Consider the following 27,239-nt stretch of genomic DNA (forward strand, 5'->3'; position numbering starts at 1 on the left):
GAGGGGTCAAGAGTCTTAAGTGTTGACGTACACAAACTCCTACAATAGATTTCACAGGTCCTCCCCTATAAAATGGAATTTTTTACAAATGGTTTTAATCGCTCTTCCCTCCCCCCCCCCCCCCCCCCCCCCCGCTTAGATTGTTATATGTATATACACATCTGTGCTTATTTATTACCTAAGACAACGGAGCCATGATTTGGACATGTGCAATAGTTACCACTTTACAAAAGTAAACATTTTCATGAACGTTGGCATCCTTGTAAGATTTGAAGCAGGTCATTAGCATAATTTTCCTCAGGCAAGAGTACATAGTTACATACGCATCTCCTAAAAATGCCAGCCTGAAAGCCTCCCCTAACCCACCCACCCATTGCATATACACTGGTGGGTGGGCAATCCCCACCCATTTATCTGCAACTGAGATTTCCCAAAAGTGTCTGTGTTACTGGCCCCAGTTCCAGCTGGGGTATGGACAGGAGGACAGAGATTGTTGCCGTGATGGAAGGTGGCCCAGAAGTCTTTAACAGCAAGCGTATTCAGAAGAGCTTCAGAACTAGAGAATCTGTCCAGCTGCTTTGCTTTTTAAATGACAAACCTGCTGATGAGAAGCAAAGGAGTAGGGCCTAATTCCAAATGCTCTACTAGATGCAGGTCCAGAAAAGGTGTTCATGCAAGAGTGTCTGATATATGATAGCTACTCAAAGTATTCACAGAGCTAGCACACAATCACCTCCAGTAAGATGCTGCAGTTGGAGTAAAGGCTGCGAAAGACAACCAAAAAATAATTTTCAGAACTTAACAGCTCTCCTTGCTTTTTAGGTGTGCTGGAAGGATGCTCTTATGTCATCATCATTAACTTAGGAAATTTATTTAGGGTGGAGATTCTACTATAAATAGGAACAAAAAACTATCTCCATTTTTTAGTGATAATGCAAAGATCTTCAAGGCTGCACAAATAGAGAATAGAGTACAACTGGTTAGGTAGAAGGTTGGCAAGAAAGAATCTTGCCGCTAAATGCATTTGTATAGCACCAGTAAATCAAAGGCGTGCTACTGGGAGTGTGGAGGGGAAGTAAATGTCATATTGGGACATAGCTCTAGGTGCAAACTTGCAAGACATGAAATAAAACTCCGTAACACTGATTTTTGGGCATCGTAGTTTTACTGGAGATTACCATATAGCTGACAACTGTATCTTGTTAAAAGCAAATGGAAAAGAGCAAATTACAGTGAAATGCTGAAGACGGGAACAGGAAAGTACTACAGCAAGCCAAATAAAAAGCACAGTAATGCATCTAAAAAAATGTAAAAAGCAGCTTGTTAAGGTGGCACAGGTGCATAGACTATGATGTTACCTGGTTTGTGACACTATCTGGTTTGGGGCATGTGTGAGCATGAAAGACTAGGACAAGAATTAGGATAAGTAATAAACACCCAGGTACACAGGAAAAGGAGGAGGAGATGGATGACGATGATAGTAATGATACTTGAGAAGCATTGTAGGATTGTGTAAAACTTAGAATGGACTGTCTAGGGGAAGGGCCAAAGGTGCAAAAAGAAGGAGGGCTCAAGGTGTATCAGACAAGAATGGGAAAACAGAAAGGGGAGCACAGAGGATAAAAAGGGCTGGTCTCGTGTGGCCAGCCGTTTGTATTGTTCTTGCCTGTGTGGCTGCTGCTGGCGAGTATGTGGTGCCTGGAAAGGTACTCCCCAGGCTGCGTTTCTCTGTGGGTGCTTGGCTGTGTCTCTCTGCGTGCACTGAGGATATGCTTGCAGCCTTGCTGCTGTTTGGATATGGGCCCAAAGGATCACAAAACCAGCTGGTTCTAGCAGGGTGGGCCCTCAAGCCTGCAGAATTCAGTTTCCCTTTAACAAATGGCCCTACAGGCAGTAATAACTAATCCAAAGACAGTAACTGCAGAAAATCTATGCAACAATTTAAACTTGGTAAGAGCAAAATCAGATAGCATGGAGAAGAGCTACTTTCCTAAACCTGTCCCAAAGCAGAGCATTACTACTCTGGACTGGTCTCATTGAATCTGCACTCTTACCTAACTGAGTAAGATGTCCTAGAGACCTTCTACAGAAAGCTAGTAACAAATCAAAAACTGTAAACTCAACAGCAGTAAAGATGACAGTGCCCTTCTACAAAGGGTAGTCCCAGCAAGAGTGGTTTATGGCATTTACATAGACGATAGATTCAAATACTTTTCCACAGAAATGGGGGGGAGGGAACATCAACCCACAGTCCTACAATTACAGAAGACATAGTAATGAAATCTTAGCCATCAAGGGCCTAGCTCTAAAATCTAACTTTCAAAGAAGTATACATGAGCAAAGATGGAAACAAGTAATCAGGAGCTTTAAAGCCACCTGAAATTTGGCATAACTACAAATCCTGAATCCTCACATCCAGTGAGCAGGGGCAGGGGGGAAGAAGAAGTTTTACACAAGTGATAACTCAAGCAGATGGGAAGGAATCTAAGTGCTAGTCACGGACTAAGGCTGCTTTTTTTATTGTTATTCACAAGTTACTTTTCAGGTCCTGCTAAATGCAAGTTTTCTTCATTTCAGGATTAAGTCCTGTCTTGCATTGGTAAACAAGGTGAGGGATGGACTCCTCCCCTGTTATTTCCCTCCATATATAATGGTAGGCAGATGCCCTGAATACTTACAGGATTCTCTTCAACCATTGTCTGCTAACAGATATAAGGTACTGTCACGGAAGCTGCAGATCACACCAGATTTACCCATGTGGAGTCAGCTCTGAGAAACCTGCAATTTAGAAACACCAGAGGATGGAGGATATTGTTTTTCAGAACTGCCCACCTGCCACCAGCTGCTTCTGGAGACAATGTGCTGAACTTTATGAACCTGTGGGTTTCACTCAGTACCACTTTTGCTGCTGCTCCTTGTGGTTTTAGTGACATACATCGTAGGTGAAGTGGTGAGAATTCCCAATGATTATGCATTGTAGGATGCCATAACCGGCACTGCCACTCTGCTGCCACTGTAGCTCGGCTTGCCCATCTCAGGGCCCTAGGCAAAGTCACTTTACACTGTTTGAGTACCACGTGTTCTTAAAAGTAGTGTCTTGACACCTCAGGAAAGCTGCAGCTTGTCCAAACGAATAATAATCAATGGCCGACTGCATAAGGATAAGAAGTAGACACTGTCTTGCCAAGAAAAACTGAACTACCCACCCCAACCAGACATAAAGTGTCCTGTACCGAAGTCTGTAACAGGCTCAAAAAGCCTTCATGCCTAATGGAGACCTGGCGTCACAAAGATGCAGCCCTTTCTGGTAACAGCAAGTAAATGTCACCCTCCCCGCTGTAAAGGGGCAATTCTTTATTTTCTGCACAGACACCTCCTGCCCCCACCCCAAGCTTATTCCCTTTGAGTTTTCCTCTACTTTTCTCTTTGGGCTGCATGGTAACCAAAGCACAAACTAATTTCACACCTTGTACCAAAGCCAAGTGAGGATTTAATAAGGGTGTAATTAAAGCAGTAGTTTAAATCAATCTATTTCACTTTGAGCTGAAAGCAGTCTATAAATAAACATTCATATAATTAGTAACCATATCTTATCTGAGATAGCACTAGCCAAACATTAGGCTGTAATAGCATACTGCTATAGGACGGTGCCTCAACGTGTAATCTTATCTCAAGTTTCATACCTATAAGAAATCTAGAATAGAACATTTACTCTTATAAACGATAGATCTTTTCTCCCACCTCTTCTACTGTGCTATACAAAAGGCCTTCCTTATTGGGGTTGCTTGAAAGGTAGGCTGTCAGAGGTTTGGAAATTTATTTTTTTTTATATATATATATATATATATTTTTTTTTTTACCTTTTTCTGTCCATCCCAGAGGTCTGCTCTTCTCTAGTAGCGTTGTTACAACCTTCCTGCTCAATGCAAGCTTGATGGGACTTCTCACCGTATACAGCTATAGACTCCAAACTCACTGTCCACTCAAATGGATTTTGTCTCCCAGCATCTTCAGTAGCACACCATGTGTCTCCTGATCACATCTCTGTGCAGGAACTAGAATTCCGCATGCCATGCAGAACAGCAACAATGAGGCTCTATGCACCATACTGCAACACCACGTTGCACTCCTGCTCTTGCAGCTGCTGCATTCCTGTAGCAAGACAATTAATGATTCTTGGAAGGCACGATGGAAGGGCTGGACTCATGATTTTTGAAGATTTGAGAAATGAGAGGATGATGTAATTCAAATAGTAAATGTTGCACAAAATGTTGAGTTTGAAGAAAAAGATACTCAAGAACTTATGGAACTGAATGAGGAAGAGTTAAGGAAAATTAATTAGAACAATTTGCTGAAGAGCAGTAAATATAGAGATAGAAGACTGAAAAGCATCGATAATGGAACCACAGACACAAGTATTTATGGGAGCAGCAGGAAGTTTAGTGAAGGAAGCTGGAAAACATACTCATTTTCCATTCAAACAGTTAGCTCCCAGATTTAATTTATGCGAATCTACAAACTTGCTTAAGAACACGTCCATCAGTTGTAAAGGGGAACTACTGTAGTAACATTTTGGTCAGAAGAATTAAACTATCATGAATGGAAATACTCAGGTTCTTCTCTGCTGTTTTGCAGGTGTAACTGTAATCTTTCCACAGGACTTGAAAAAATGTACATTAAAAAAAAAAAATACAGCTCAGAATGACCTCTACCGACAGAGAGATAAACTGCCATCCGTACCGTTCAATGGATGGAATTCAGCCGAGGCTGCGTTAAGGAAGCTATGGAGCTTTTCCCAGATTTAAAAATGGATCATCTCCTACCTTGCCCAAGGCCTGCTCCAGCTGTCAAGATTTAGTTTAGCACAGAAATAGAGCTTGAACAGACATGTGGTTTAGTCTAAACCTTTTCAGCTTTTACACAACACATTCAGAACTTTGATTACTAGGAAAAAAAAAAAAAAAAAAAAAAAAAGAGTCTTTAGGGGAGAATATTCTTGTCATGAGAAACCCACCATAAAAAAAACCACTTGAGGAGAAGCATACATAAATACAGAAGGAGAAAGGTAACGGTGAGTCATTTGGGCTAATTTATTGAATGCCTTAAAACATATTAGAGAAAAACTACTGGATTAGTATCACACCAAATCAAAAATAAAACTTGTTTGAATGGAAGAAATCACAAAAAAATCTCTCTGTATACCCATGTAAAGTGATAGGTATTACTAGTTAGCATTGTCAGAAGGTGGGAAATACTAACTGATACAAAGCAATAGTTGAAATTTATGGAACAGTAGTCTTCCCCCCCCCCCCCCCCAAAGAAAAAAAAAGGGGGGGGGTAAGTCTAAAAAAAAAAATCAGGAGCAGGGAGCTCGCTCAGCCTTTCCTCATGTGTGAGGTGCTCCAGTCCTTTCATCATTCCTTGTGGTCCTTCACTGCACTGTCTCCAGCATGTCCATGTCTTTCTCATGCTGAGGAGCCCAGAACTGGACACAGCACTCCGGGTGTGGCCTCACCAGTGCCGAGCAGCTGGGAGGGCTCACTTCCTTCAGCCTGCTGCCGACACTCCGAATGCAGCCGATACCATTCACAGCATGAGCATGTCGCTGCCTTGCGTTCAACTTGGTGTGCACCAGTAGCCCCGAGTCTTTTTCTGCAGAGGGGCTTTCCAGCTGGTTGTTCTCCAGCACATACTGGTCCATGAGGTTAGTCCATCCCGGGTGCAGGACTTTAAACTCCCCCTTGTTGAACTGCAAGAGGTTCCTGTTGGCCCATTTCATCCAGGTCCCTCTGGATGGCAGCATGACACTGGTGTACCAGCCACTCCTCTCAGCTTGGTGTGGCCTTCCAGCTTGCAGATCATTGCTGAAGATGTTGAACAAGGCTGTGCCCAGGATTGACCCTGAGGTACAGCACTAGTTACTGATCTCCATCACACTGCTCATCACCCTCTGGACCTGGCAGTTCAGCCAGTTTCCAGTCCACCACCCTCTATGTTCACCCAGCCCATACTTCGTCAGCTTTGCTATGAGGATCTAACGGGAGACTGTATCAAAGGCCAGACTGAAGGCTGGGTAGACAATATAACACAAATGCCCCCAGACAGTTAACTAAGTCATCGTATTTATTAAAGCAACTGGCTAAAGAAAAGCAAAAATTGAGCAAAAGTGTGCTAGGCTGTATTAATAGAAGTAACAGAAGTCCAAGCATGATTCAGTTAAATGTTATGACACCAGATGTTGATCTCAAATTCACCGATTGTAAATTGCTCTAGACTGTAGGAGGAGACACCCTCTCATGTGGCAATACCTGAATTTGTGTATCTTAAGCTGAAACCTTTTATTAATCTTATAGCCTCAAGAAAAAAAAAAATATAGGTAAATTCAAAAAGGCAGGCGGACAGGTAGTATGTTACCCACAGTCAGGGGACACTGGTAACAGCAACAATTCCTACCAGTTACTGACCCAGGCACAGGCACAGCCCCAGTGCTACTGTCAGAAGCAATTGCATAGGCTTTATTAACAGTGTGGTCTCTCACTCTCACCACGATCAGTGATAATCTAAATAGATTAGATATACAAGCTCCTTTGATATCATAGCCAAGTCTTTCCTGCTGAGGTTTCTTAGAGCAACAGATCTACACTTCATTTTTTTAAAAAAATTACTTGGTAACAAATCCCCTTCTTAGCATACACACTAGAGCAACAGCTCTGGATCGTAAAGACTCTCAGCTGCTTTATTCCCTTAGTTTTCACTTTACAAGCAGTTCTTGCACTCCATGATATCCAGCTGAGAATGATTTATTCATTGGTATAGCAAAAGTGATTTTCAGAGCCCCTGCATGTGACCAGCACAAAAAAAAAAAAGTGTGGTCTGGCACAACTTTGCATTCTTTTTTCATATTAACCATTTTTCCACTCTCTGAGAGGACAGGCAGAAGCAAGCAAAGATGCCTCTGGCCATTTCGCAGAGAAGAAACAACATTTACAAGAGCCAAAGTTATTTAATTTTGCTTGTTTTGGAAGAAAAAAAAAAATCCAACCAACCAGAAACAAGAGTTTTAGAAGGTCTTTGGTGGATACTGACGTTCCCAGGGCACAAGCAAGGTAACCAATAGACTTTCCTATGCAGATGTTTGCTTATATTGGCTTCCTCTTCTAAATAACTCCCAAGTATCATAAATAACCATCTCACTAATGTTGTAGAAACTGAAGTAAATGACGGGGTAATTGTTATCTGGCCAATGAAGTCTGAGAACTACAGAACCTTCTTTTGGGAGAAATGGGACAGGAGTGGAAGATATATTCCCCTTTTCTCTGCTCCTTCCAATACCTCTCAGAGGGAGACTGTGCAAGAGTGATCACAGAGACAGGGGTCTGGAAATTGCACCAGGCTCTCATAATGAAATGAGGCAAGAAAGACAAAAAACAGAGGTAAAAGTAATGATTCAAGGGACTTATTTCATTCTTTCAGTCACATTTCTTCTAACACTTTGTTTAATTTTGTTTTAAACATGTCTCAAACAAATAAATGGCTCGTTTTCTAGCAAAGCCTGCAAGCCTTTATCTGGGTTAGCTCCACTCCAATTCAGCAAATTTTTCTTTTTAAATTCCCATGATGCTAAATCAGAAATCACTGCAATAAACAAAGAGAAACAGGATAGAAAGAGCCAGGGGTTGGGAAGAACAGGAGATTTGCAACTCAACTTTGTGGAAAAAACAGTTTCCTCTCTCTGCTACATCTACCACAGTCAAACAGGCATTAAATTTTGAATATACACAGAAAGAATCTCAAGGACAAAGGTCTGAGTTCATCCATCCTAATTTAGGGTGGGAAGCTACAAGTGTAGAAATATTTCAAAGCTCCTTATGTTTCAAGTTATCCTTTCTATTAATTTGTCCAATAAATGGTAGGACCACTACCTACAAACCTGTATGATTTCTAATATGCAAATTGTAGTTATTATAAATCAAATTATTCAGTATAAATTAAATGGAAGAATAAATTTTACAAATCTATAAATAAGCCTAAGGAAACACACTGTCTCCGAGTTCCTCAGTCCAACTGACTTGAATATCAAAGCAGCTCTTCTTCAAAACAGAAGTGCTAACACTATGGCAAATCTGTTCCCCAATCAAACAAGAAAACTATACAAAGTTAATAAGTTAGTTTCTAAATCTAACTGTATGAGTAGTTCTCAGGAAAGCTATTGGGAAATAGCAGAATTTACAAGAACTTAAAAAGAAACTGCTCAAAGTAAGCTATGCATATAGAAGGTCAAAAAGAGCAAACACAAAGTGATGAAAACTCACCCCACCCCCACCCCAAACATTGCAAAGAGTAACTCAAGAAATAAAATCTTGGTCTCAGCTTTTCAAGGAGGGGGGGGGGGGGGGGGGGAGGGAGCAGAGAAAGGCAGCTGGTGGGAATGAGAAATACGAAATGGAATTACCTTGTTGAAGGTATAGAAAAATTCAAGAATCCTGTTATTCCCAAGGAGATTCTGCATAATTCCTACCCCAGAATTTGGAAGGGACAGCACACTAAACCACAAATCCAATTGTAAAAAATATTTTACTAAATCTTTCCAGTGCAGTGTTACAGCATAAGTTGCTTCAGCCTGCTTACTCACCTCTAGTCCTCTTCTGAATATCATGTTTTTTTCCCCCCTTACAGTTCTGGAATTTTATCATAGTACCTCTTGAGTGGCACAATAATCCTGGCCCCTGTTTAAGTCTTATGATGCTACATCCCCACTCTGGAGAACTCCCCTCTTCCCCAAAACAGTTTCCTGCTTTTCCTTCAAGCAAGCCAATAAATACCTTTCTCCCCTTTACCATGTGGTTATCACCCTTCGGCATCTCGCTGCACTGGGCTACTCAGTGTCAGTTCCAACAAAGAAAGAGGCACTAGGCTGAGAGCCAAGGAGCCTGGCTTATGTTACCGGCGTTCACCATATTCCTTTGTGACTATCTCATCATCTCTTCAGCCAACAACTTTATCCGAAGCATAGCTGCAATATTTAATTACTGCAGAACGCTGATCTCATTTTACTCCTTTATTTCATCTTGCATACAAAGTTCAGCTAAACCAATGGAAAAAAAAGTACAGAAATTGAGATAATAGAGAAAGGCCTCATCCCCTGCCTTTCCTCCTCTAACTACAAGACACTCAGTGCTTTCTTTACCAGTTGATCAGGTTTTCTTTTAACTGTTATTGCTTTTGGGAAGGATGCTAAAGGCCATCTGACCTGGTTTATATAAAGAAAACAACTGTGGTGCAGGAAACTGGCTGACAAAACAGTACCAAAGTAGGAAGAGAATTGCTAAATTTCCATACTAGCTCCTATATCTATTCTTTCTTCATTTAAATGTATAATACCCTTTTTATTCTACATCATATGCTGAATTTTCTGTGCTAGAATATAATTAAATACATCTTCTGTTCAAAGTATAATGCATCTTTTAGAAGTTTTCCTGAGCACAAATTAGCAGCCTGTTGACACCACCAGAAATGTCTCCAAACCAAAAGAGTATAAAAGCCTAGAATTCTAATGGTATTTGAAGACTTCTACCCTATGCCTCAAGTGTTCTGCCCCTCACATTATAGCCCAAGTCATACTTGCGTTCCCACAGAATCCAAAGTCTATGGAGGTGTGTAAACGTAGCCTCGCACGCTGTTTCACTTCACCTTGTCAACTGTGCTTGGAACCAAGTGGCCCACAAGCTTTTGCGTTCTCCAGATACCAGATGCCTCCAGCAAAGAGCAAGCCCTGTGTGTTGTCGACAGAAGAGAGTTAACCGAGTGCAATATATTAAAAAAATCCTAGGGGGAAAGCCATACTCTAGACTAGAGAAGAAAGGAAAAAGCTGCCAAGGTCCCCACTCTAAGAAAAACTCTTTCAAGCCCCAAATCTAGCGATCAGTTTAAAAGCGAGCGTTTTAGCAAAATGTACTACCCAAGCCTCTCAGAGCATGGCTTCCCTACACCACTTCAGAGGTGTACATTCATATATGACCTGTGCATATGACATGCACAAGACACACAATGTGCATGGCTGTTGCTGGGCTGTACACCACTACTCCCATGGTCTGCATGGGGGATAAGGAGGGGCACTGGTGGCTTTCTGTTGCTGGCAAGGGCAGGTGGCGGGGACCAGCTGGCCGCAACAGCACGGCCAGACACCGACAGGCTGGGACATGGGGACTGGCTGGCCAGTGGGCTCAGGGCAGGCAAGAAGATGCCAGGGCCAGACCATAAACATGCCCCAGCAGCGAGGGACAGGAGCTGAGCTACAGCAGCCCACCACACACCCAGAGCATGGAAGTGCCTGTCACAGTGTGAGCTGCGGACAACGACACCAGAGCGTTTCAGTAAGCCTAAATGCAAGTTACATCTCTATGAAGGACAAAGGCACATCTGCTGTAAAGGTACAGTGTTCCCTAAAGCTTACCGAAAAGCCTGGGGGGAGTGTCCACAGCCAAAAAAAAAAAAAAAAAAGAATTTAATAAGATGGCTGGATGAGCAACTGAGTGTTTATACACACCAAGGCTCCAAGAAACAGCTCTGCAACAGACCCGAGGAGCTACACAGTTGGAAGCTGAAGTTCCAGACAACAAAATTCCAGACAACAAAAAGGTGCAGATCTTCAACTACAAAACCTGTTTACCTGCATTTTTGCTGAATTCTCAATTATTTAACAACTTTAAACCAACATTCTTCTAAAATATGTATCCACTGCTAAGTGATGCTGTTTCTCTTGTCTTTTCACAGAAGACAGAAGAGACACTCAGTACATCTTCTTCTGACTTTAAAATCTGTTTGTCTTCTCTAAAAGCTACGATATTGATTTGTATAAAAAAAGTTTAGATTCAAAATGAAAATACAATTTTTGTAACTGAAAGATAGACACTCTGCCACATGGGAGCAGAAATGAGGGTTGGGCACTGGAGATCTGTTCCTCCTGACTTTTTCACGTGGGGAGACTTAACTGGCCAGGCCAAGCAGATGTATGTTTTCTCTTCATCAGGTCATGCTGGATGTTCAGCCATGCTGAACTTGGATGCAACCCTGTCTGCACTGGGGAGTTACCAGTCTGCTCGCAGATTAAGGCCAAATTATCTGATCACAGGAACCTTCGTTCTTTAGGTCACCTCCTGCATTTTTCCCCAGAGGGAAAGGGTGGCAGTAGTATCTGAATACTCTGCCAAGGCAAAAAAAAAAAAAAAAAAAAGCTACAACAAAAAAAACCCCATGCTTGTACACAGAAAGTGCTGCTGTACAAAAGATACTGACAATAGTGATTATTCCTCTTTTATTCTCCATCTAGCCCATTAATTTAAGGCAGTTTTCATTAAAAAAAAAATCCCACTTATAAGCATAATAGTGTTACTATGCAAAACTACATTCATGTTCTCGCTGCCATAATTCCATTCAGATGTTGTTCCTGCTTGTTACAATAATGTTGGGTTTCTCCAGTGTCACACTTTGGGGGTGGTGTTTTTTACAATAAAAATAACTATGAAGAGCTGGGAGGGGCATGAAACAGGCAAGCTTCTGAAGAGAGTTCTTCACTATCTGCCAGCAAAGTAAGGTTGAGGAATCAAAGGCCTGAGACATAAGAATTCTTCAGGGATACACAGAGCACGCATTCACTGCATAAGAAATAAGTTCAGTGCTAAGGGCCAGTTAGTACCTGTGACTTCTTGATACTGAGTTGGAATAAAAACGGGAAGTTCTTGTTAAACAACTTCAGACTAGATAGATAGAAGGGAGAAAGCAAAGCTGCACTTAACCCAGATAATCTAATATATACAAATAAAGCACCTGGAACAGATCAAAACCAGAAGTGGCAGACAGGATTAGTCACCAATGTTAAAGTCAACAGGAGCATTCACCATATTCTCTTCCATTATAAGAGAGTCCAGGGAACCTGCAGTGCTAAAGTAAGCAACTCAAAGAACAAGATGAGTTACTACTCCAGGTCCCAGGTCACCTTGTCTTGTCTCTTGTTTATGGCACCTTTGGGGCAGATAACATCTCTGTTCCTTGTATAGTGTCAGTGATCGCAGAGGGCCAACGGCTCTTCAGCGTTTGGAGAGCCAGGGGCCAAGGGGGATAATACCATCTCACTACCCAGGGCTTGGTCCTGCAATGCCCAGGCAATGGGAGCAGGGCAGGCCCAGTGACAATGGCAGACAAGGTCAGCTGAGGGTCCAAAGTGCCACGCAAGCTTGTGGTGACAAGGCAGGCCCGAGGTCAATCCATTGGTCAGGGTCTGTTACAGCACTAGCAAACTAGTAGGCTGCGACAAGGCTTTTACTATCACATACCAGGTTAACTTCAATAAGTAGTTAGCACACCTTACCTCGGCACAGCCACCAATCCTCCACAAGGTTTCAACAGTTCGTGCTCTTCAGGCCAGTCCACCCTGCTTCTTGCCTCTACTGCATCCTCCTCCTTGTCTCTCCTACCCCCACAGCACTCTCTCTCTGCTTCTTCCAGGTCTTTCTTCAGTGACTGCTCCTCTTCCCTACCCCTTAGAGTTATTTAGCTACTTAGCAGGAACCAGCCACACCTGCACCTTACCCACATCAGCCAACCCACCGCCCCTGGAGCCAGCCCACAGCTGTATATTACTAATGTTAATCAACCTGTCTTCATCCCTCTGTAATTCCTCTGCAAGGGCCAGGTCCAGTGATGGTGACCAGGGTCAGACACAGCTGATATCTGGGCCAGGTCCACATGACGATGCAGGTGTGAGCTCAAGCTGGGCGGTCAGCCATGGGTTGGGGCCAAGACGCGGATGGCTGCTGCTGGGCTGCACATCAGTACTCACATGGTGTAGCTCAGGCAGGACAGAAGGCCCAGGTCTGACCTGAAATGAAGATCCTGGGGCTATCGGTATGGGTATGGATAAAGGTCATAGGAGAGTCTGGTGAGAGCCATTAAGGCCCACCCCTACACCTAGGGCCCCGATATTTACGCTGGATGTTCACATTTAGCCCCCTCTTCCTCTGTTTCTCCTCTGGATTTTGTACGAAAATGTCCTTCCCAACTGAGAATTATCCCGTTATCACTGCTCTCCATGTATAAAATGATGAGATTTGTGAGGTTCAGATTCTAAGTCGGATATGGAAATGTTTAAATAGTTTTAGGGGAAATGAAAAAGGTATGAAGGAAAGCAACGAAGCATGATGCAACCTGTAGAGCAGGATCGCGCACCACCTAGAGATACAAACTAGTTGAATGCACTTTGCTCAGGGCGAAACACAAGTGCCTTCTGCAGGTCACCTTTGGTTACTGTTTCAGAAAACAAAAGTCCAAAACAAGGGAACTGTAGGGCCTATTCCATCCTACCCTCTAAAACACTGACAATCGCCAAATTTCCCTTCTTTCCAGCTTCTGTTCCAGGAAAACTGTTAATTCCTCACAGCTAGAGACATCCTACTAGCCAGCGTATTGCTGTAGCAGGCTAGTGGCAGCTGTCCTTTCTAAAGAATAAACACTAACCTCTTGGCTGGTCTGAGCAATGGAATGGATAATAGCTTCAAACAAGAACCAAGACAAATCATAAAGAAAAACTGATCGGACAACTTAGTAACAGCAGTGCTATGAACAGAACTAATGCCTTTCCAGTTTGTACTTCCCTCCTAACTTGCTAACACGTTTTTGGTCAGGTGGTAGACAAAACAGAGAACTGCTAGGTTCCCTGAAGCCTGAGAGGCATCATAAGGGAGTGAGGTCACGATAAAAGACAAGCTCCTGTCAGGCCAGATTTTCACGCTGCAACCCAGCCTGAAAGAAGTCACTGATAAGAATGGTTCTGAACAACTGGCTTCCTGGCCACGGATTTAACCTTGAGCAGTTAGAGGCAGCAGTCCATCCAAGCACAGGCAGTCATTTTCTTCCAGTCCACTGTGATTTCCAAAGAAGGATGAACGCTACTACCCTAGGGGCAGGTGCTGATGTCTTTCTTCTCAAGTATTTTGGTCAAGTTCATCTGTGTGTTAACACCAACAAAAATCTAGAATTGGACTGAGGACAAGACGGCCTTGGACACGCATTCCCATGTTACAATACGTTTCTTTCTCCTCTTGCCAGTTGTGCTAACACACTAGTTTGCAGAGCCATTATGTGAACTGGACCAGGAAGCAATTTCCAAATTTTAGAAAGTTTTAAACCAAAATTTCATTTAACAGGGTTTAAGATGAAGTGGCAGATGTAAGGTGCAGGTGTTAGACACAAAACAAAATGAAATACAAGATGCAATCCAGTAAAAAACAATACAGAGCATCTTTTTTATTTATTGATTTATTCTTTATTATTCCTAAAGCCAGTAACATTTTTCATGGAACCATCCTACTTTAATCAGCTTCCTCAAATTCTGGATGAATTCTTTCTGTCTCTCAAACTGTTACTCTGGTCTGGGTTTCCTGCATTGATTTACAGCTTATGTTGGCATCTCAGCTATTCAAATTATTCTTTGTTTTCAGTATACTCCCCATCCCTGGTAAGCCTATGTGCTGTAGTGATAACCAGAAATCAAAGTTTTGTGGCTTCATGGACTCTTTAATTGTATGGATCATTTGCATAAGACAGTGTTTTAATCTAATTAATTTTACAACACAGGTAACTTAACCAAAATGACTTGATGCCACAGCATCAGTTTTGTTCATGCATCTGCCACTGCTGCTGTTATTTAACTCACGGAGGTGAACATGTGTGCAATTTACTATGCATACTTACACCTTTGCAGATGCGAAGCCTGAAGGTCCCTAAGCATTTCCTAAAAAGGAAAAAAGAGTCACTTTGCCAAATGGGCACAAACTTTTAAAATCTACGTGTCAATTCTGTGGCACTTCACAAATTCGTGCCATATCCTCCTAAATGCTGCTGGGGTTCACAGAAACACTCCAGCACAAGCCTGATCAAAAACTTTGTGTGCTGTGCTGCTTCCCTAAAACAGCAATGCAGCAAAGCTCTCCCAGCTGTTGCACAGCTGCTTTTCCCGCTTCTCAAATTTGTTATCACACAGGTGCTACCAGCGTCGCTGATTGGCTCTGCTTTGGCCAGTGGTGGGTCCATCTTGCAGCAGTCTGCAACTGGCTCTGTCTGACACTGGGCCAGCGCCTGGTGCCTTCCGACAGAAGCCAGCCCTGTAGCCCCTCAGCTACCAAAACCCTGCCCCGTAAGCCAACATACCGTTACTGATCACCACAGGTCTGTGCTATGTGTTGGGTTCCGCCTCATATACCACCAAGTCGCAACAGAACCAGACAAAATTCTCTAGGCTACAGTAGCAAGCGCTCTTGGACTGGTGTGAGCAGAATGGAGTGGCCTGTCCACCTTTTCAAGGTGTCCACTTGTTAGTGTCCTTTGGTGCTTACTCTTAGAGCGCTGAAGTCTTAACAGCTGTAGCAACTGCTACAATCTGAAATGAGGTTCACTCACTTTGTTTTATCCCCCTGTTGCATCATGTCATTGACCCAGATTACAACCAATCTGGGGCAGCAAATGTCTCTTTCTACTGGCTCTCTGAAGGCGATTAGCATAAAAGAGCCCTGCTGAAGACATTGGTTACGAACAGTAATTACTCAGTTGCATTACTAAACTAATCCAGTGTAACAATGCATACGTACATTACAATTAGTAAAAAAAGCAAACAAAATTTACAAATCAATGCAATGACTGAGGATTCTTTAAAAATAACCACTATTATCTTGGAAATAATATAGAAAAATAAACACAACCAACCTTAAGAATAAGAAAGTAGTAAAACTTCATTACTTATGACCGATTGGAAAGATGCAGGTAATACCATCATGCTACAGTATGATGATGAAGGCCTTTGCAGACCATTAGGAACGCCCTTCTTGCAATCAGCCATTCTAGATAATTTTCACTCACGAGTGCCACGGAAACTGGCTCAGGAAGTGTCAAACCTACTCAGATAAAGTTTATAGACCTTGGAATAGCACTATAATTTTGGTGATATATTTGTGTGTACAGCGATAGTGAACCTGAAAGTAAAACGAAGTGTTCAGTTTGATAATCAGATTTTTAAGTTAGTTTTGAAAAGCTGGAACAAAAAAGGTCCACAAATACAGTCTAAAGGGTAGGGGGAAACAGAAAACAACCCATTTTAAGATGTTCACTTTATTTAATAAATGAAAGAGAAGACTGAAAAGTGATGTGTTTATTTTAGATACATTACTGAGAAATACTTTAGTCAAACATAGGTTATCAGACTCAACGCAAAATTAACTAGATTAAATTCAATGTATAGTATGATATAGAAGGCTGAGACAGAGAAGCGATGGAGTTCGACTACAAACTCTGTGAAGCCCATTGCACTGGGATTTTCCTCAAGTAACAAATACCCAAGAAGAATAATTCAAATAGGACCTTGCCTGCTAATAGAATCTGGAGCCAACATTTACAGGGATTTTAAGTTCCTTTACAGAGCATTTAAGACTGTATTACAAATCATTATTATTTATGGAATAAAAGGTTTGTAAAGCCACACACTGAAACCCTGTAGAAAATTTTGTGAAACAGTCTAGATTTGACTTTTTGGGGCATTTCAACAATTTATACTTAAATATCATACAGGGAAAAGCCCCAAACTCACATGAAGTCTTGCTTTCCTTACAGTCATGTTTGGTTCAACTCCTTTTGAATCTCTTCTTTAGACTAGGAGTGCTATTTATCCAATCTAAATTTAGGTGTCTATACCCAAGATAGATGGTTTGGCTCCCTCTGTACCCAGTGAGGTTTAGCCGCCAGTTCATCTTTCCAGCCTTGAAGGTCTGAAAATTGCATCCACAGACATATTGACAAGCTCTCCAAAGACTATGCAATTAGTATGGGATGACTTGCCCAGATGTTGACATCTACGTAGCAGTCACCAACGTTCAGTCTGATAAATTCCACCTTAAATACCCGTATCATAACCGAGACACTACCAGCAATCTCATCACTTTTTTGGGCCTCAAAAAAGGTCCTTTGCAGTCTCCTGACAACAGAAAAGATACATTACCTCAAAGATTTAAATAATCAAATAAAATTCTATGGTCTGTTAGAGAGCAAAAAATGTTCTGTCCACAGGAAGAGAAGCCAAGGAACTGATGAATGATTACCTTGGTAGATCTGCCTCAATCATGAATGTGTTAGCCTTCAAGTAGTTTCTTCCTTCCCCACCGTCCATGCGTCTCCATTTTCTAGCATCCTGCAGCAGATCAATACAAAGGAGAAGAAATTGAAGTCACAGTGGCTGAATAAACCAAAATAAATCTATGCAGAAGCTGCACTGCAGGCCTGAAGCCTTCCAGTCTGCTTTCAAGTACTCTAAACCCAGATTCAGACCTGAGTATGCCAAAATCAAGTGTGGAGTTATCTGTCCAGTTATCCAGGAGAACTAAGAACCACAAAAAATAGCCAAAGGCCAAGCTTTAAGCACAAAACTGCATTGTAAGAACAGAAAAAAAAATTATAATTATCAGAACTGGCACATGACTCGGAAAGATATTTCTGCGCACGAAACATGGAAATGTACGTAAAGATCACAGGGCAGCAATTATACGTGCAAGCGCACAACATAAAGAAACCAAATGATAGATAAAGCCATTTCTTCAGGTACATGTAAATTTGAGAAAGAAGTTTACCAGGAGTTTGCAAATAGCACCAAAAGATTTATATCCATATGTACATTATCAGGAGGCATTAAAAGAGGAACAATGCTACTGAGAATTGCTTAAATTCCCAGACACAGCCTGGTAAACAGATGGTAGTAACAGTGGCTAGGTCTAAGCAGTCACACAGGTGATAACTAACAACTTCCTCACAGAATAATCACAGAACCAGTAGAAAGAGATACACTGTAAAATTTAGTTTTGCTAAGGGAGATTTTTATTAGAACTCTGACCATAAAAAAACCATAGGAAGTGTATCCTAGGCTGTGCTTCTGTCTGTGAGTGTGACATATATCCTTTCCACCTAAAGATGCTGCACGAGAACCATCGTGTCAGTCGTGGCTAAACTGCTGATAACTTCAGTCAGGGAAGGAATCACCTACATCTCCGCAACAGACCTTCAATGTCAGTTTTCTTTGGGAAAGTGGTCAGGTGACACAGACTCGAAGACAAGCAGCATACAAGTGACACACACAGCCCTACCTGTCTTTTGCCACAACCTGCCTGTATTACCAAGATAGCACAGGAAGTTTAGATCAGCTCACGGATGAAAACCAGTTAGTCAAGGCAGAACCTGAGCAAGAAAGTGGTTATAATGTTAGGTAAAGTATTTTGGAAAGCTTTCTATCACATGTACACTTCTTTGGCTGAAGGTATGCACAATTGGAGCAGTCAGTGTGTAGTCTAGATGTATTATCATACTCTCAGACATAATCAACTTTAAAGAAAACTCCCTTTAAATATTAGGGGAATAAAAATCACCATGAGGGTGTCAAGCACAGGAAAAGGAGCCCCCAGGGGCTGTGGGATCTCTGTCTTTGGATACACTCAAAAAACAAACAAGCAAGGCACCAAATAACTTGCCCTAATGAGTGCTGCATGAAGCAGGGTGTGCTGGATCAGATGACTCCCAAGAGATCCTTCCAACCAAAATCATTCTGATGTTTTTCTGTTATTTGTTTCTTAAGCTATAGTCTCAGATAACAGCAACAATGCGTAACACTTTCTCCTAGAGGATTCAGTCCTGTCCTGCTGGATGATGGCTTGGATTAACCAATCAGTCCTCAACTTTACAGAATACTTCCAAATAGTTCCTCAGCAGTGTGTTAACCACAAGAACATCAAACTGACCAATTACTCTTTGCCTTGGCTTCTCTTTGGATAAACACCCAAATTCTAAATTGTGTACACACAACATATAAAGATCATCTGATGTTCTAAATCGTGATAGAGACTATCATAATCATCCCAATAGCACAACAGAACGCTATCAGAGCACAAATTCACTTGTGCTTAAAACACACTTCTTTGATCTTGCCTTTTCTAACACAGATAGCAACCTGCACGTTAAAAAAAAGAACAGAACATAAAAGCCCTACCAAGGAAAAATATTCCAGGACATACACAACTATATGCAGGCTCTCAGGAAAAGAAAATGCAGAGAAGAGACAGCAGTCACACAGTAACGTGCTACTGGAAAGTGGGTACTTGGGGCTGAGGTCACTGAGAAATTATGAAATTACCAAATTAAGATTGTTTTATATGCACAGGTGGCCATCCAACCTCCATTTCTTATATCCCTGACTGCCAGAGACCCTAAAAGGTGTGATCCTTGAATCGAAGTACTCGGAGCAAGTAGAGCATTTTAAATGCAGTATTCCTGCTCCAGCTCCTTTCCTCCGAAACGGGGATAATCACACCATCACAGCCCAATTGAGTACTTGGAAGTTAATTGATGTTTGTGAAGCATTCCAGGAGGATACTGATGAACAGCATGGCAACACCTACCTGGAAGTTAATAACTCCATTCTATGTGGTGTTTAAGTGGCATATGGTGAACAATGCCCAGGGCAATACCGTGAAGGCTGATTAAAAGCTGTATTGAGTGGTTACCTCCCCAGCTGGCGCTCCGCGTCCTTCACAGAGTGGAGCAAGTTCCTAGAGAAAAACCAGCCCCCAAGTGTGTAACTGATGATGTATCACCACGCCGATTTCCAGATTCTGCGGTAACCCCCCCTCTCATCACGGCACCTTGATATTAAACGACGGCTGTTAATGCATACACGAACCGGTCGCCAAGCCCGCGTCCTGACGGAAGGCGGCACGACCCGGGAGCGCCCGGGGCCACCGAGCGCCGGCCCCGCGGCCCGCACGCCCTCCCGCTCCGGTCAGCGCCCAGGCAGCGCGGGCGGCCGGCGGCGCGGCACCGCTCCCTGCCCGCCTCCGCAACATGGCGCCCCCGCCCGCCGCGGTGCCCGGGCCCGCCAGGACCGGGCTGCCAGGGCCTGAGTCACCGCCGCCTGCCGCGGAGCCGCCTCCCGCCGCGCCCTCCCAGCCGCCCGGGCACCGCCCGGCACACAGCAGCCGCGGCGCTTGCCAGGCTGAATAAGATAGAACATGAAAGGTGAAATAACAGGAGCTGCCACGCCCGGGGCTGCGGGGAATCTCGCTTAACCCTTCTCCGCCTGCGCCCGCCGCGGCCCCGGCTCGTGGAGAGGCCGCGCTGCCAGCCGGGCTGCCCCTCCGCCAGCGAGGCCGGGTGCGTGGGACCGGCTGTGGAGGGAAGCAGGCAGGCGGGGGGCCACCGCTGCGGCCTCACATACCCTTTGCACAGTCCCCCCAGGGAGATGGGGGGGGGCGCGGGTATGGCCTCAGATGCCCTTTGCATCGCACCCCCAGGGAGACCGGGGGGTCGCGGGTTCCCCTCGCAGGCTCGCCAGCGCGCTGCCGTGCAGGGGGAAGGCACAGGGCCCTGCGCCCTTACCACCCCTGCGGCGGTGGTGCCACTTCCCAGGAGCTGCTGCTGCAGCACCCCGCCGCCCCCCAGCACGGAGCCCGGGGCGTGCGGAGCCCCCGCTGAGCCCCAGCCCTGCCCCCGGGGCGGCTGCGGGGCCGAGGTGTCCGGGCCGGGTGGCCAGGGCCCGGGCCTGGCTGCCAGCGCCGAGCCCGCTCCGAGGCCTGCGCCCCAGCCAGGCCTGAGCTGGTCTGACAGGCTCAGGGCAGACGGGAAGGGAGAGGCTGCCTGCGGCTCAGGAATGTGCAGCCCTTATCTCTGGCTCCCCTGCAATCCTGGGGAGGGAATAACTCTCCGGAGTTTGCCTTTCTCTCGCTCTTACTCACCCTCTGCCCTGGGTGGAGCTTGATTCTCGCAGGCTTGGAGGTGCCCGTGAATCAAGCTGCAGGCACGTCCAGGGGAGCAGAGAGCCGGAGAGCACGACCCACCACCTGCCCCGGCTCACCTGGGAAGGTAGGAGAAGTGCAGGCACCTCCTGGGGTACCCGAGTGGCTGCCTGAGGCGGCGGGCGAGAGGGCTGGGGAGGTCCTGTCCTGCTCCTCTGCACAAGGCAGGGCGCAGGGGAGCTGAGGCAGGGACAGTCTGTGGGGCAGGGGGTGGCTGCTTCAGCGCGGAAAGGCTCCAGCAGCAGGAGCTCCCGGCCACGCCATGGCTGCACCCCTGGGAGAAAGGAGAGGCCCAGGAGGGGCAGGGGGGAGGCAGAATGTGCCAGCTGGGATTGTGGATGGTGAGGGAAGAGACCTGTTGGTCCTCAGGTAGCCTGATGTAAACTGCTTAGCAAACGCTTCACTGAACTCAGGTCCCATCTCCTTTGAGAAAGCCCAAAAGAGTGGGTGTTTCTGAATTTGTCCGTCTCTTCGGGAAGAGATCTTGCAGCCTGACTCAGCTTCCCATGATCGAGCCCGCGCTGGCCTTCCCCTCGGATAGGAAATGCTATAGGGGCGTGTGGTCAAGCGACTGGGACAAAGAGGGCTTCACTGGTGGTAGCACTGGAAAGGCTGAGGTCTGCAGTAGGCTAAGGGCCAAGAAACAGCTCCTGAGGCCCACTGCGCCATTACTTGCATTGACCTCGCTCCACACGCATGGGTGTGTAGCCGTCTGCCAACATGGCCTGCAAGCAGCGACACAGGCATTCATGCACGTACATGCAAAAGCACCGACAGATGCATGTGGACACATGCGTGCACAGGCACACGTGCATATACTCACTAATTTTTTCCATAGATGTGAGCCTGTCTGACAGACCTCAGGTTTTGTGTGTAAGCAGAGAAGGGGGGAAAGGTCTTGTCTCCCAGTCACTCTACATTGACTAAGGTCAATAGAGGTCAATTATGGCTTTTCTCTGGCCTGAGGACCAGGGTTCTCTTATCTTCTAAAACAGTTAGAGGGGGAGGAGGCACTTGTAAAGGGACAGGAATGCCTATAGCATCCTTCTGCTGCTGAAAACACCTAACTTGTGAAAGCTGCAGAAAGCTGAGCTGTGACAGAGGCCCAATGTATGTAACAACTCTAAACACCAAACTAGCCCCAAAACAGAGCAGTGACAAGAACACTGGTGGCCCAGGATCCCTTTGCACAGCCCACAATAGCATGCGCTTTCATCGGGTTGAAGAGGCAAGCAGACAGAAGAAAACACAGCATGCCTTCACCCTACTACAAGGGCACAGGAGGGCTGCACTTTTGGGGAAAGAAAGCTTTTTTTCATTTTGGCCTACCTCCCATTTATCTGAGGGGCTTTAGAGTTGTATTTGAGAGAATTGTATTTGCTGTCACCTGGCAGTGGAAATGGTAGTATTCTGAGAGGAAAAAAGTTACGCTGTTTGTGTGATTGTAGGGGAATTTGCATGTCAAAGCAAAAAGTGAAAACGTCGCAGTCTGGTTTGGTTGTGCCAGCGAAGTGTCCTGGCTGAGGACGGAGATACCTGTTTTCTGTACATCATTTTTTAGGCAATCACAGGTTTCTAAACAACTGAAATTCACCTCCAAGCCTTGCTGGATTGGACGTCTTTGTATTTTATGGTTAAATGGAACATTTTTGGACGGCTCATCGGGCCCCATTTGGCTGGATTTTTGTAGCCCTAATGAGGAAGGGGAGTTCCATGAATGCATTTCTAAAATCAGGATGTGGGGGAAAGTAAAAGTCAAGGGCAGCGTGCAGTTCCCCTTCTCCAAATTATGCCTTACACTGTTGGACCTTTCCTTGAAGTTCTCTGTTTTAGACTTCCTTATACCTGCTGCCTAGTAAATAAAAATCCAAGGAGAGGGATTGATTGAAAGAGAGTAAGCTTGGCACGAGCGTTGCTATTGTGGACATGTCACTGAGGGACATAGTTTAGTGGTGGACTTGGCAGTGTTAGATTAATGGTTGGACTCAATGGTCTTAAAAGGTGTTTTCCAACCTAAATGATTCTATCTCTTTAGGTAATCTGCTCTCAGTAAGAGGCTACTTTTGCATGCAGGATTGCATTTCATTTTCCAGTAGCTGTAAACATCAGGTTTTGCCCTGCTGACTCTACAGGTTGGATTTAAGCATGCTGCTCCATACCCTTTTTTGCATAGGACAGTTAAAATTGACATGCTGTCTCAATAATACAAAGAAAATTATGACATCATTTTTCTGCTACTTTTCCCTTCCTCTGGCCTGTAGGAAGATCCCCTGGACATTCTGAATGTCTGGCTAATTTCCTGATTTTCCAGCAAAGAATATTTTGTGGGATCCCTTGCACTGGCTGATAAGCAGAGGTGAGTGGGAGTCCAGCAGGTGTTCTGACGTGCTGACCAGGCTCCCAGCTCTCCTCTGCCACATGCCTGTAGCATTCAGTACATTTACTACTCACCTTAGACATGGAAAGAGGTTATTTTGCCGGTTGGTAGGGTCAGCTGACAAATGTATATAATATGGACGATAAAGTCATAATCTCTGGAAGCTCAGTGAATGGATTGATTAAATTAATTGAAGCACTTCTAGACTACAGCAGGCAGACTTACCATTTTTTAAAAATGGTGACTGACATTCATATTAAGACCATCTAGAGTAAAGAATGTGATCACATTCACTTAGATGCTTTAACATAGGGTGGTCAGTAGAGGCAGATCAGATGACCAAAATAAAAGGTCTGGGGGTTGTATACATGGCATTGTAACAGGAGTATACAACTCCGTATTTTCTTCTTTTCATCAGAAATTTTAACCATAACCCAGGCTTTGAGCCTGCAGCCTAAAACTGAGAGAACACTGAGAACTAGAACACAGAGAGACTTCAGCAGAAAATACAGAAAGGAAAACTGGAAGAGGAGAAATAATTGCTGTGAGGACTTAAGGGAGACAGCTGTGGCTGAGAAAGAGTCTTAATTCAGACCGTTACCCACATTTCACCATGCTGTGCTGGGGAACATGTCTGAGCCTTGCTTGGTGAGAAGAGCAGTTAGGAATCCATCATCCTTTGCCACAGCTCTTGTAAAATTTCCATGGCAATGTGCTATGGCTAAACCAGGAAATACTGGGGTACACCTGAAAAGTAAGAGTGCTACAGGCACATCACTGTGAGATTGGCAAGTGAGAGGCCTTAAATTGAGACATCCTTTCTCAGTAGAAGTCTAATCCTTAGCACAGAAAGCTAGCACGTGTAGGAGTAGCTTCTGGAAAGGATGAACATATCTGTCACTGTTAATACAGGTTATTCAGTCTGCTGTAGTAGGATTAGAAGGCACTAGTTGTCCCTCTGTCAAGCAATGAAGAATTAAAAAACCCCACACCTTAAACCATATTCCAGGAGACGAGTCCCTCCCCAAATCATTTACATAGTACAGCATTTTCTTGAGAGCAAACCAACATTTTCCATGTCTTACTGTCCCAGTGTCTGCTCAAGTAGTTTTACCTTAGGCATTACCGTCCTTTCCTGAAAATGACCCTTCCAGAATATTAGCAACCTGTTTTCATATAACCTTTTATTTTATCAGGCCAAATAATTTTTATTTTTTTTTAATAATTGATTTCTAAACCTTGGGTATTCTAGACATTTTGGAAACATGAATGTTTTTCCCATCCCACCATAAGAGATGTAAGTGATGCCACTGACCACGGTGCATGGGCCAGCTGTGGCCCAAGCGCTCCTGCCTGCTGGACCACAAATGACTGCGTTACATTTTTCTCTTGGATATAACATTTGCGGCTTCCCTGACTCTCAACGTTGCTTTGATTCATCTCTTGACCACAGCTGACAAGTCCTTCAAACGTTAGTAGCACAGAGGGGTTTTATGGCTGGCTGTGCAGTACAGCACAGCAGGCTAAAGTAAATTCTTCTGTCTGCTGCCTTTCTCTTCTTGCTGGTATGCAGGGCAATGAAAAGACAAGGTGTTTAAGCCCAGCAAGTTGTGCCCATACTTGCACATAAGCTTGGGGTCTCAGGCAGAGGTCGTATCTCACTAGCCCTTTCCAGCCGGAGTGACACAGCCTTGCTTCCTCTCAGGCAGTTCCCTCCGCTGGTGCCATGCAGACCTGCGGAGGCCTCAGCTTTTGGGAGTGTCCTGAAGCAGAGAAGCAGGTCCAGCCAGGGAAGTGATCATCTGAGAGAGGCAGTCTGGGAACTTGCTGTGCAGGCAAAACACGTAACAACAAGCACTGGAGTCAGCATTGGGAAGGAAGATAGAGCCAGCCTGAGGTGCTGAGACATCAGCAGGGGCTGACATCAGGCAGCAGCAGATGAGAGAGAAAGGAGATGAGAGAGAAACATTGAACCAGTTTCCTTTTGCTTAGACTGGGTAAATACAGTCCATCGCTCTTGATTCACACCTGGCACAAAGAATCAAGACAAATAATGCGGGTCCCTTTTTTTTAAAAAAAAAAATCTGAAGGGCTTTATGGTGATCATCCACTCAGCATAGCCAAAACTAGGATTTCATGCTATTTTAGAAAAATAACTCCCAGTTAGTCCATTGAAATGAAATGCAATATGGGCAGGCAGCAAACGATGCACAAGCCAACAGGCATATACCTTTACCGGTTTCTGCTTGTAGCGTTAATCCAGAGGTAAAGGGAGAATTTTTACATCTTAGCTTCATCTGTCAGTTACTTTCCCCTGCTCTGCCTACAGTAAACATTTCCCTATGGTTGAACATTTTTCTGGGCAGAGGTAGTTGTAGAATGTGATCACATCTCTGCTTACTCTTTCTGATATTAAGAGGGTCTTGATAGCTTTTGCGGATCACAAAAACCAAATGCTTGTGATAAGTATCCAAGCCAGTAAAGGCACTCCCAGTTACACCAACCTGAACAGAAGCAGGCCTCAGGCCAAGCCAAAGGGAAATTTCTGTTGGAGACTCCCTCCTTTAAAAAAGCTCTTGATAATTGCACACAGGTAGCTGCCTGCTGCTTTCTCTCCTCCTGTTTCTCCCCTGCGAATGTTTTTCTGGCTGAGGAGGGGAGTGATTGCATTACTCCCTGTGCCGGGGTGCATTGGCACAGTAGCAAACAACCCAGTGTCTTTGGGAAAGCCCAAGCAGACGGGTGTAGGAGACCTCTGCTGCTGAGAGATTGAATACTGCCTCTCATCAGCCCATTATATCAGCCTTCATCTCCCACTTGTTAAATTTGCAACAAGCTCCTTTGTGCTCTCCTTTATCCACTGCCCCTAAGCATGGGCGGAGTTACTCATAAACAGCTACAAAGCCTAACTTCTTTTCCTCCTTCAGCTTCCTCCTGAAAAAAACCCAACATCTCTACCATATTAGCATGCTAAAGAGTAAGTTCTAAAGAGCTAGTGTACTAAATACTTGTTTCTTTCTATAGTCTTCTCTGTACCTGTCTGTGTTCCTTGTTGTCCCATCTACTATATGTAGGAAGGAACTAGTCTGAAGTTTTGGTTCACTCACTCATTATCTAATATGGTAAGGTTCTGATTGTGAGTGGTGTTCTTGATACTTCTAAATTTATGAACATGATTTTATGCAATGATTGCTTAGGATAGCAGAGGAATGACAGCAGAGATTGCATGAAATGCCAAATAATGCTAACAGCCTTCTAGAACATGTGTAGAGGAGACACTGTGGACCAGTGCTTTTTTTCCCCGACTTCACGAAATACCAGTTCTGAGTGACTACAAAATCAGAGGAACAGTAAATGCAAAGCACTGCAGGGCTTGTATGGAGAAGATGAGAGCCAGTTGTGGTGACTTGTCAAATGATAAGTGAAAGCTAGTCTGGAATCCCTGTAAAAATAAATTCACAAATGTTTTGTCTTGGTCCATGTGCTTTTCATGGTGGAGCACATGGACCAAGTACATGGTTCCTTAACAGACTTTTTCTTTATCTGTCTGATGCCAGTTACTTTCGCTGTCCTTTCGGCATTGTGATGGTTCTCCCATGCTTCTCCTTATGTTAAGAAACTCCATCAAAAATTTGTTTTTCAAATGTCCCTATAGAAGCTATCTGTAGTACAGTGGCTACAGACCACTTAATTCCACAACTGATTATATGTACAATGCTATATTTGCACATCTCCCAGTTGTTCCTTTGTACCTCCCAGCTCATTTTTCTCCTTCGTCTGTTTATCATGTCTAATGTGGCCTAGATTATGAGACCGTCTTAAGCAAGAACCCATTTAATAATTGTTGGTACCTCACCTAGTACAATAGGATTCTGACTCTTCATCAGAGTCTTTTACTGTAACTGTATATTCAACCAAATCAGCAAGGCTGTTTGCCTGTAGTCTCTTGGGATTCAGGAAAATCAACTGCTTGTCAGTGGGGCAGCTCA

The 27,239-nt window shown here is 44.2% G+C and overlaps 1 protein-coding gene and 1 long non-coding RNA gene across 3 annotated transcripts in view; one reads left to right on the top strand and one right to left on the bottom strand.

Moving 5' to 3' along the window:
- Nucleotides 1-15,860: 15,860 nt before the first annotated feature.
- Nucleotides 15,861-19,895, bottom strand: LOC114015958 (uncharacterized). 2 transcript variants are annotated; one of them, XR_008731441.1, is made up of 4 exons: nt 19,725-19,895; nt 19,482-19,631; nt 17,142-17,230; nt 15,861-17,017 (listed from the first exon to the last, which is right to left on the bottom strand). It is a non-coding gene; the product is annotated as an uncharacterized LOC114015958 (long non-coding RNA). The 2 variants fall into 2 exon arrangements; XR_008731440.1 differs by having other exon boundaries at nt 15,861-17,230.
- Nucleotides 19,896-20,786: 891 nt separating this feature from the next.
- FAM83H (family with sequence similarity 83 member H) overlaps nt 20,787-27,239 on the top strand; it is a 28,813-nt gene continuing 22,360 nt past the window's right edge. The window contains exon 1 of the mRNA XM_005439532.3: nt 20,787-20,940. The gene's annotated coding sequence lies outside the window, so the exon portion shown is untranslated. The remainder of the gene's footprint in view (nt 20,941-27,239) is intronic.

This window comes from Falco cherrug, chromosome 3 (genome assembly GCF_023634085.1).
Source record: "Falco cherrug isolate bFalChe1 chromosome 3, bFalChe1.pri, whole genome shotgun sequence".
Classification (NCBI taxonomy): Eukaryota; Metazoa; Chordata; class Aves; order Falconiformes; family Falconidae; genus Falco; species Falco cherrug.